At 42.2% G+C, this 10,014-nt stretch overlaps 1 pseudogene across 1 annotated transcript; it reads left to right on the top strand.

Annotated features, from left to right (window-relative positions):
* The first annotated feature begins 8,544 nt into the window (after nucleotides 1-8,544).
* Nucleotides 8,545-9,188, top strand: LOC308266168 (AP-2 complex subunit sigma-like; annotated as a pseudogene). Its single transcript has 2 exons — nucleotides 8,545-8,810; nucleotides 9,027-9,188. The product of its transcript is annotated as an AP-2 complex subunit sigma-like (transcript).
* Nucleotides 9,189-10,014: the final 826 nt, after the last annotated feature.

Here is a 10,014-nt window from a genome sequence, read left to right as displayed (position 1 = left end):
TGAAAGCCGGGCCTGGTTGCTCATGCTTGTAATCCCAGTACTTGGGAGGCTGAGACAGGAGAATTGCAGGTTTGAGGACAGTCTCAGCAAGTGGTGAGACTCTCGTCAATCGAGTGAAACCCTGTTTCAAAATAAAAAATAAAATAGAGCTGGGGCTGTAGCTCGGAGGTAGAATGCCCCTGGTAGAATACCCCTGGGTTCCATTCGCAGTAACACACACACACACACACACACACACACACACACACACACCACAAAAAGTTGATGTAAACCGGGCGTGGTGGCACACGCCTTTAATCCCAGTACTAGAGAGGCTGAGATAGGAATATTGCAGATTCTAGCCAGCCTCAGCAACAGTAAGGCCCTCAGCAGTGTAGTGAGAATGTTTCAAAATAAGGAATAAAGGGTTAGATTTGGGATGCTGAGATAGGAGGATCACTGTTTGCGGACAGCCTCACCTACATAGTGAGGCCCTTTGCAACTCAGTGATTCCCTGTTTCAAAAATAAAGGAATAAGCCGGGGGTGGTGGCGCACACTTGTAATCCCAGTGCTTGGGAGGCTGAGACAGGAGGATCGCACAGGTTCGAAGCCAGCCTCAGCTACTTAGTGAGGTTCTCAGCAACTTAGTGAGACACTGTTTCCAAATAAAGTATAAAATAGGTCTGAGAGTATAGCCCGGAGGTAGAAAAGCCCCTGGGTTCCATCCCTAGTACCAAAATATAAATAAATAAAAATAAAAATAAAAGAATAAAAAACTAGGGCTAGGGGTGTAACTCAGAGGTAGAATGCCCCTGGATTCCATCCCTAGTACTTGAAAGAAAGAGGAAAGAAAGAAAAAGAAAGAAAGAAAGAAAGAGAGAGAGAGAAAGATGGTTGGGGAATAGAATGCCCCTGGATTCAATCCTTACTACCCCCCCCCAAAAGATGATAGAGTGAATCTGCTCTATATACTAGAGCACTCCCCCCTTTCTTGTTGAGATTGTATTATGTAAAAACTGTTTTATACAGTTTTCTCATTAGAATAAAAACTTATGTCTAGAACAGCACCTGGATGATATAGAAATCTCTGGATATGTATTAGCTATCATAGTCCATCAGAATAAAACTCAAACTTTTAAGTGGGCTTAACAAAACAGTTACACAAAATATTTATGATGATAAATATTCATACTATTTTGTTGATTTAGACAGTTGCTTTGAATAGTAACAGCTTTGAAAGGGAACATATGACTAGTTTCATTTACAATTTTAATTGATGCTGAATTCAAGGAACATGATATGTGCAGCTGGTGTTCACATTATAACTGAGCTTTAAATTACCCGGTGGAGAAATTTAAGATGTCACACACTTGTTTTTCTCAGAAAATGTGATTGATGATATGCCTATTAATAGTACTGTGGAGGTTTATATTTTGAGGTTTTTCATGTATTAAAATCTTCTATCAGCCGGGCATGGTGGTGCATGCTTGTAATCCCCGCCCTTGGAAGGCTGAGACAGCAGGATCGCACAGGTTCGAAGCCAGCCTCAGCTACTTAGTGAGACCCTGTTTCCAAATAAAGTATAAAATAAGTCTGGGAGTACAGCCTGGAAGTAGAAAGCCCTGGATTCCACCCCAAGTACCACCAAAATAAATAAATAAATAATAAATAAATAAATAAAATCTTCTATCAATTCTTTCTCTCTACAATCTCTTTGCTTAATTTGTCACAACAGGGTTAAGACACTATATATTTACATAAAAAGCCAAATGTATCTTCTAAAAATCTAAAGGAAGCTAACATACACAAAGACCATCAACTACTGTTTTTGCTACTTTATATGTTAACAATGCCAGAGTAAATATCTTCTTATAACTTGAAAATACTATCTCAGTTAACTGAAACTGAGCCCTAAAGACAATAAGTGCAGTATTAAATTCCTGAACCCCCTTGGCTATACTTAATAAACCTTTCCTGGTATACTTCTGACAAATCTCCCCTGTATCTATGAGAGTTGATATTATTGTGCTTAGCTTGCAAACAAGCAACAAACCAGGGCCTGTTAGAGTGAAAACAGTAAGTGACATTCGTACAGCATTGTGCCAGGCACTGTCCCAAGTGCCTTGAATGTATTAACACATTTAATCATGAGGCTGTTAATGTGATTATCTTCACTTTGCAGATGTGTGTCCAAGATAACATAGCTGGTAGTTGCAGCCCCAGTGTTATACAGAAGTCAGAGACTTCAGCCACCACCCTCAGTTGCATATCAACAGACATCAAATTCCTAAGTGCCTCTGCCACTCATCGATTCATGTCAGGGCTCCAAACCATCACCCATCTTGATAAATTTTACTCCAGCGACAGCCTGCTGTGATCAGTAGAACCCATATTTGTTCTCAACAGGCATCAATAAACAATAGACAAGGAGTACCGATAAATTTTATACGAGATGCTTTTATTACATATTAACAGAGCCATCACTTGAGGAAGAAAAAAAGATAAAGGTCAATTCCAGTCTTTGTTTCTTGTGTATATGTGTATGTGTGCATGCATGTAGGTACTAGATTTCTATTGTTCCCCCCCCCCTTTTTTTTTTTTTTTTGCGGTACTGGGGATAGAACCCAGGGGCATTCTACCTCTGAGCTACACCTCCAGCCCTACTTTTTATTCTTTATTTTGTAACAGGATCTCACTGAGTTGCTGAGGGCCTCACTTAAGTAGCCGAAGCTGTTTGCCAACCATGATCTCACTCAACCTCCCAAATGCTGGGATTATAAGTGTGTGCCAACACGCCCAGTTTAGATTTCTTTTTTTTTTTTTTTTTTTTTTTTTTTTTTTTTGGTGGTACTGGGAGTGGAACCCAGAGGCTTTCTACCTCCAGGCTATACTCCCAGACCTATTTTATATTTTATTTGGAAACAGGGTCTCACTAAGTTGCTGAGAGCCTCACTAAGTAGCTGAGGCTGGCTTTGAACCTGCGCGATCCTCCTGTCTCAGCCTCCCAAGTGTAGGGATTACAAGCGTGTGCCACCACGCCCGGCCCCAGCTTAGATTTCTATTGTTGATGTCCTATATTTCTTGCTCTTAGTACTTTGACTTCTTTTTTATTTAGTAAATTGTGATAATTTGTCAAATAAATATCTATTCCAGTCTTTAAACTCTTGTTTTTCCAATGCGTTCCTCAGATACGTTAAATTTTACATTGTATGAGCTGGGCGTGGTGGTGCACAATTGTAATCCCAGCACTTGGGAGGCTGAGACAGGTGGATCACACAGGTTCAAAGCCAGCCTCAGCTACTTAGTGAGGCTCTCAGCAACTTAGTGAGACCCTGTTTCCAAATAAAGTATAAAATAAGCCTTGGGAGTATAGCCCAGAGGTAGAAAAGCCCCTGGGTTCCATCCCCAGTACCATACACACAAAAAAATTTACATTGTATGGTCACAATATAGTTCTTCCTCTGTGTCAATAATTTGTTGGCTGATTGTTCTTCTTTTTTTTTTTTTTTTTTTTTTTTTGGTGCTGGTACTGGGGTTCCTGGAAGCCCTTCTACCTCCAAGCTACACACCCAGACCTATTTTATATTTTTATTTGGAAACAGGTTCTCTTAAGCCAGCATATCTGGCTTCAAACCTGCCCGATCCTCCTGTCTCCGCCTCCCAAGCGCGGGGATTACAAGCGTGCGCCACCACGCCCAGCTATTCTTCTTTAATCTAACAAAAGAATTGAATTCTGGTAGTAATCAACCACTAAACTAAAAAACAACTTACAGACACTGCATATTCATGTCATGCTTTTCCCTTGACTTCTCAATCCTTAACTTGGAAGTTGGGGGGCCAGAAGAATGGCTCCCAGAAGCTGGAGTTGGACATGGGATATTCTTGAATCTGGTCAGAGCAGTAATTCTCAACAATTACTTTAATTCCTACCCACAATATTCATTTAACTCTCTACCCTATCTATGTACTGCTGGTAAGGAGCCTGCTGTTATTTTACTGGAAACAAAAAGGTAGAGAAAAACTCCCTTCTTTAGCTGGTGTTGGATCTGAAGAAATGAAACAGAATTAGGTGTTAATTTTTTACCTTTTTGGGGAGGGGTAAGTAGAGAAAGTTCTCACTTAAGGTCTGGCTTTAAATTATAAAGATGCCTCTTCTCTGGCAGAAAAAAAACTCAACAGCCACCATCACAACTGACTTAAAAACTTTGAAACAGAAAATTCATTAAAATGTGTGGAGTTCTTTGGTAGAAAATACAGAAAAAAATTTTTTTTCTTTACCATGGAAAAACATTATTCATGGCCAAAATACCAGCCAGATTGTACATTACTATATACTGCATACTATGGTGACCTTCAGATTCAGACCTTCTATGATAAAACAAAAGGCTTTGGTATGGTTTATATTCTTTAAATTAAGATAAGCCGGGTGTGGTGGCACATGTTTGTAATCCCAGCATTCGGGAGGCTGAGACCGGAGGATCGCGGTTCACGGACAGCCTCAGCTACTTAGCGAGGCCCTCTGCAACTCAGTGAGACCCTGTTTCAAAATAAAGAATAAAAAATAGGGCAGGGGGTGTAGCTCGGGGGTCAAATGCCTCTGGGTTCCATCCCCCAGACCCACAAAATAAATAAATAAATAAATAAATATAAAATTAATAAAATAAATCCACAACACAGACAACAAAGCATGACCTAAATGACAAAATATTTTGAGAACAAAAGAAGAAATGAAGGAAATAAATAATAAAGTGAAAATTAAAAATAGTGGAGAAAGGGATAAAGGATGACAAAATGACTTGCCCCATGGAGGGAGTGCAGAATTTCACCAAAAAAAAAATTAAATTTAAAACTTTTAAAATGTAGAATACAGGTCAGGCATAGTGGTGCACACTTGTAATCGCAGTACTTGAGAGGCTGAGATAGGAGGATGACGGCTTCGCAGCCAGCCTCAACTACTTAGTGAGGCCCTCCACAACTTATTGAGACCCTGCTTCAAAGTAAAGAATAAAAACAAAAAAAATAGGGCTAGGGATGTAGCTCAGAGGTAGAATATTCCTAGCAGCACACACAAAAAAATGTAGAATAAAAATATTTCCAAAAGTATATATGACTCTTGATTACTATCTTTTCAATTTAATAATATTTGGAACCTGAACAATTTTCTGCAGAATGAAACAGGAGCCACTGCATGATTTGAGGGCTCCCATTATTAGCAAGCAGAGCAAGCGAAATACAGGGTCCTGCTATTATATGTACAGCTGACAACATCCCCCTAAGCAATACTGTCTTTAGAAAGCACACTAGGAAATCAATAAAGGATTGGGTGATGTGTGCATCTCTGTCTCCGCCATCTTTTATCCCATTAAGATGAATGACTACAATGCATCAATAAAAAATATTTTTAAATAAAAAATAATAAATAAATCAGTAAGGGGTGTTAGAAGACCTGGTTGTCACATGGGGGGGAAAAAAACCCAGAAAATTAGGGAATAGGTGGGCAGAAAGGTAAATTTGACTTGGTGTGAAGTGACATGGAGGAATTTTACACATTGCTTAGGAATATTAACTTTATCCAGACAATAAACTATTGGGTGCTATTAAGCATGGAAGAGGTAAGATCAGTATTTTGTTCGGCCAGGCATGGTGATGCATGCCTGCAACCAGTATTTGAGAGGCTGAGATGGGAGGATCACAAACTCAAGGACAGCCTCATCAATTAGCAATAAACCAAGTGAGACCCCAGTTCAAAATAAAATAATAAAAAGTGTTGAGGGTGTAACTCGGATGTAGGATGCTCCTTGGTTCAATCTCCAGTACCACCAAAAAGCAAAAGAACAAAACAAAAAATATTCTACAAGAATAATTGAAGAGCCGGGCGTGGTGGCCCACGCTTGTAATCCCAGCACGTGGGAGGCTGAGACAGGAGGATCGTGACTCATGGACAGCCTCAGTTACCACTTAGTGAGGCCCATTGCAATTCAGTGAGACCCTGTTTCAAATAAAAAATAAGAAATTGGGCTGGGAGTGTAGCTCAAAGGTAGGATGTCCCTGGGTTCCATCCCCAGTACCAAAAAAAAAAAAAAAAAAAAAAAAAAGAATAGTTGATGTCTATATGGAGGAAACCCAAGAGACCAAAGCCTGAGATAAGGTTAAAAGTTCCTTCAAAGGCCAAGGACTCCAAGCAGAATGGTCAGTCATGATGCCTGTTTGTGTTTGGGGGGAGGAAACACAGCAGAGAAAACATACCTAGGGCTTAACATATCTAGGAGGGAACATATCCAGGGCCTTTAGGGTTAACAGTGGGTGGATGATAAAGTCCTTAATGCAGGGGCAGTGGGAGAGGGAAGGGCAAGTGGATGGGTAGAACCCGGTGAGGGTGGAGGAAGCCACCCAGGAGACAGGCAGGGGCAGGGCAGGGAAGGAAGTGTGTTTCGACATATCAACTATGCAGAATGGTTAGACCTAGAGGAGAATTAAGTCATTCAGGGGGTGAGGGACGACTAGGAAAAAGAAAATTGAATCCCAGAAGCAACTGTGGAAAACAAAAACCAGGAGAATGAGCAAAAAAGCCCACAGGCCGTTGCTTCTCCTGGATAAGGTTCTACTACAAGTTGTTTTCAAGCTGTGTATAGATTTTCTCTAATGGCCCATGAAGTGCAAGCACCTACTTTAAGGCACTGAATGTCCTGGTACTCAGGACTTGAGGCTCCCTTTGGCTTCCTTCCCTCCTGATAGTAAGATTAACTGTTCTGCTCTCTATTGCTGTTCCTGGAAATGAGAACCAGGAGGTTCTTTCAGGGACAGGCCTCCTTTGCCCTGATTGCTGTGACTTGTACACAACAACCCTGCAAAAAATGTATATATCCCAGTTTGTGGTGCACAAGAAACTTTCTCTCCTACAGCTATAGTTTAGGTAAATGGGTGGAGAATTTTTATTGCCCCCACCATTTATAGAACGTCTAAAGGCCAGTGCAGTGCTTCAGGGTCCTTAGGGATTCCTGCATTGATCTCTCAAGTAATGCATACACCTTGACTGCATGCACACCATGGTTAATAATTATTATCCTCTCTAAGGATTCACTTCTCAAACTTCCTAGTCATTTTGATGCTACATATTTCTTTTCTCTATTTCTTTGTACTAGAGCTTGAACGCAGGGGCATTCTACCTCCGAGCTACACCCCTAGCCACCCTATCCGTTTTGATTTTTATTTGAAACTGGGTCTCCCTGAATTGCTAAGAGTATCTCTTTAAGTTGCTGAGGCTAACCTTCTATCCGTAATCCTCCTTGTCTCAGCCTCCCAAGTGCTGGGATTACAGGTGTCTGACACCATGCCTGGATAAGCAGAGATGGATCATGGAGATAGTCACAAGTGCTTAAATCTTCTTCAAGGTTTTTTTTTTTTTTTTTTTTTTTTTTTTGGTGCTGGTGGTTGAACCAAGGCATTCTACCACCAAGCTATAACCCCAGTCCTATTTTTTTTTTATTTATTTATTTTTTTTGGTGGTACTGGGGTTTCTGGAAGCCCTTCTACCTCCGGGCTACACTCCCAACCTATTTTTTTTTTTTAATTTTTATTTGGAAACAGGGTCTCTTAAGCCAGTGTGGCTGGCTTTGAACCTGCGTGATCCTCCTGTCTTCGCCTCCCAAGTGCGGGGATTACAAGCGTGAGACACCACGCCCGGCCCCAGTCCTATTTTTTAATTTTTTTTTATTTTATTTGGGTTTTTTTGTGGTTCTGAGGATGGAACCCAGAGGCATTCCACTTCTGAGCTACACCCCCAGACCAGTGTTTTATTATTCATTTTGAAACAGGGTCTCACTAAGTTGCAGAGGGCCTAAGTAGCTGAGGCTGGCTGAGAACCTGAATCTTCCTATCTCAGCCTTTCAAGTACTGGGATTACAAGTGTACGCCACCACGCCTGGCTTTTTATTCTTTATTTTGAAACAAGGTCTTACTAAATTGCAGAGTGATGCACTAAGTAGCTGAGCTTGGCCGTGAACCTACGATCCTCCTGTCTCAACCTCCCAAGTACTGGAAGCGCGGACCACTATGCCCAGCTCCTCAAGGTAATCTACAAAAAGAAAATTTTACACAATATATGACAAAAAAGAGTCACTAATAATATATATATATGGCCTAGACACTAATAAATAAACATATAACAATGATAGAAGATAAAACAGGGAGCAAAACAGAAAATTTCCAATAAAACCCATTAGGAAATAGAACATTCCAGAAGGTCCTCTGTATAAAGTGCCTTTCCCTTTCTGCCCTTGTTACAAGCGGAGAGACCAAAAGGGAACAAAAATACATTGGTGGAAACTTCTAACTAATCAGAAATGATAAAAAAAGCCAAGTTAAGTCATTCTTACAGCTGGATACAGTGATGCACACTTGTAATCCCAGCACTGGGAGGCTGAAACAGGAGAATCACAGCCTCAGCTACTTGGTGAGACCCTATTTCAAAATAAAGAATAAAAAATAGGGCTGGACCCTCACTATCCAGAGCCCAAGCCACCCCGTCGCTGGGACAGGCCACAGTGGGCCAGACAGGGGTCGCCATGATCCGCTTCATCCTCAACCAGAACCGGGCAGGCAAGACACGCCTGGCCAAGTGGTACATGCAGTTTGATGACAACGAGAAGCAGAAGTTGATCGAGGAAGTGTACGCCATGGTCATTGTCCGAGATGCCAAAACACCAACTTTGTGGAGTGCCGGAACTTTAAGATCATCTACCGACGCTACGCCAGCCTGTATTTCTGCATCTGTGTGGACGTAAATGACAACAACCTGGCCTGTCTGGAGGCCATCCACAACTTCGTGGAGGTCTTATTTTTGGTGGTACTGGGGGTGGAACCCAGAGGCTTTCTACCTCCAGGCTATACTCCCAGACCTTTTTTTAAATATATATATTTTATTTGGAAACAGGGTCTCACTAAGTTGCTGAGAGCCTAAGTAGCTGAGGCTGGCTTCAAACCCGTGCGATCCTCCTGTCTCAGCTTCCCAAGCGCGGGGATTATAAGCGTGCGCCACTTTGTGGAGGTCTTAAATGAGTATTTCCACAATGTCTGTGAACTGGACCTGGCGTTCAACTTCTACGAGGTTTACACGGTCGTGGATGAGATGTTCCTGGTCGGCGAAATTCGCGAGACCAGCCAGACCTAGGTACTGAAGCAGCTGCTGATGCTGCAGTCTCTGGAGTGAGGCGGCCAGCCCGTCCTGCAGCCCTCGGACTCACCTGCTTGCCCCCTGCCAGGCCACGGCGCCCCCAGCACCCCCTCCCTCAGTTGCCCTGGAGGAAGGGACCCAGCTGGGCCTGGGCCACCAGGGAGGAGACTGGACCCTACTGCCTCTGAGCCCAGCATGGGCAGAGGCCACCTCGCGTGTCCTGAGTAACCATGTCATTGTCGTGTGATGCTGTAAGCATGTGTGCGTGGAGCCCCCAATAAACCTGTGGTCCTGCCTGGCAAAAAAAAAAAAAAAAAAAAAAATAGGGCTGGAGGTGTTGCCCGGAGGTAAAATGCCCCTGAGTTCCATCGCCAGAACAGGAAAAAAAAAAAAAAAAAGTCATTTAGCTGGGCGTGGGGGCACACGCTTGCAATCCCTGCCTTGGGAGGCTGAGACAGGTTCAGAACCAGCCTCAGCTACTTAGTGAGGCTCTCAGCAACTTAGACCCTGTTTCAAAATAAAATATAAAATAGATCTGGGAGTATAGCCCAGAGGTAGAAAAGCCCCAAAAGAAAAAAAAAAAATCATTTGTACTACTTAGCATTTTAAAATATTTGCTGTTTCTAAATATGACACAATATAACCCTCTGAGTATTGGATTAAATTGAAGCTGGAGCGATGCCCGACGTTGACCTGCCTGAGAGAAGAGCCAGTGTGAATCTCAAGCATGCAAAGCAAGTGGCTACCACTGAGCTACAGCCAAAAATCAAAGCTTTCAAAATGCTGTGCCTCCCTTCCCAGAGCATCGCCTTAGCCAACTTAAAGGGGTTTAGAAGAGCTGGGTGTGGCTAGGCAAGTGCTC

The sequence above is a fragment of the Muscardinus avellanarius genome (assembly GCF_963383645.1).
Source record: "Muscardinus avellanarius genome assembly, chromosome: 8".
NCBI lineage: Eukaryota > Metazoa > Chordata > Mammalia > Rodentia > Gliridae > Muscardinus > Muscardinus avellanarius.
This window is presented reverse-complemented; position numbering and strand designations above follow the sequence as displayed.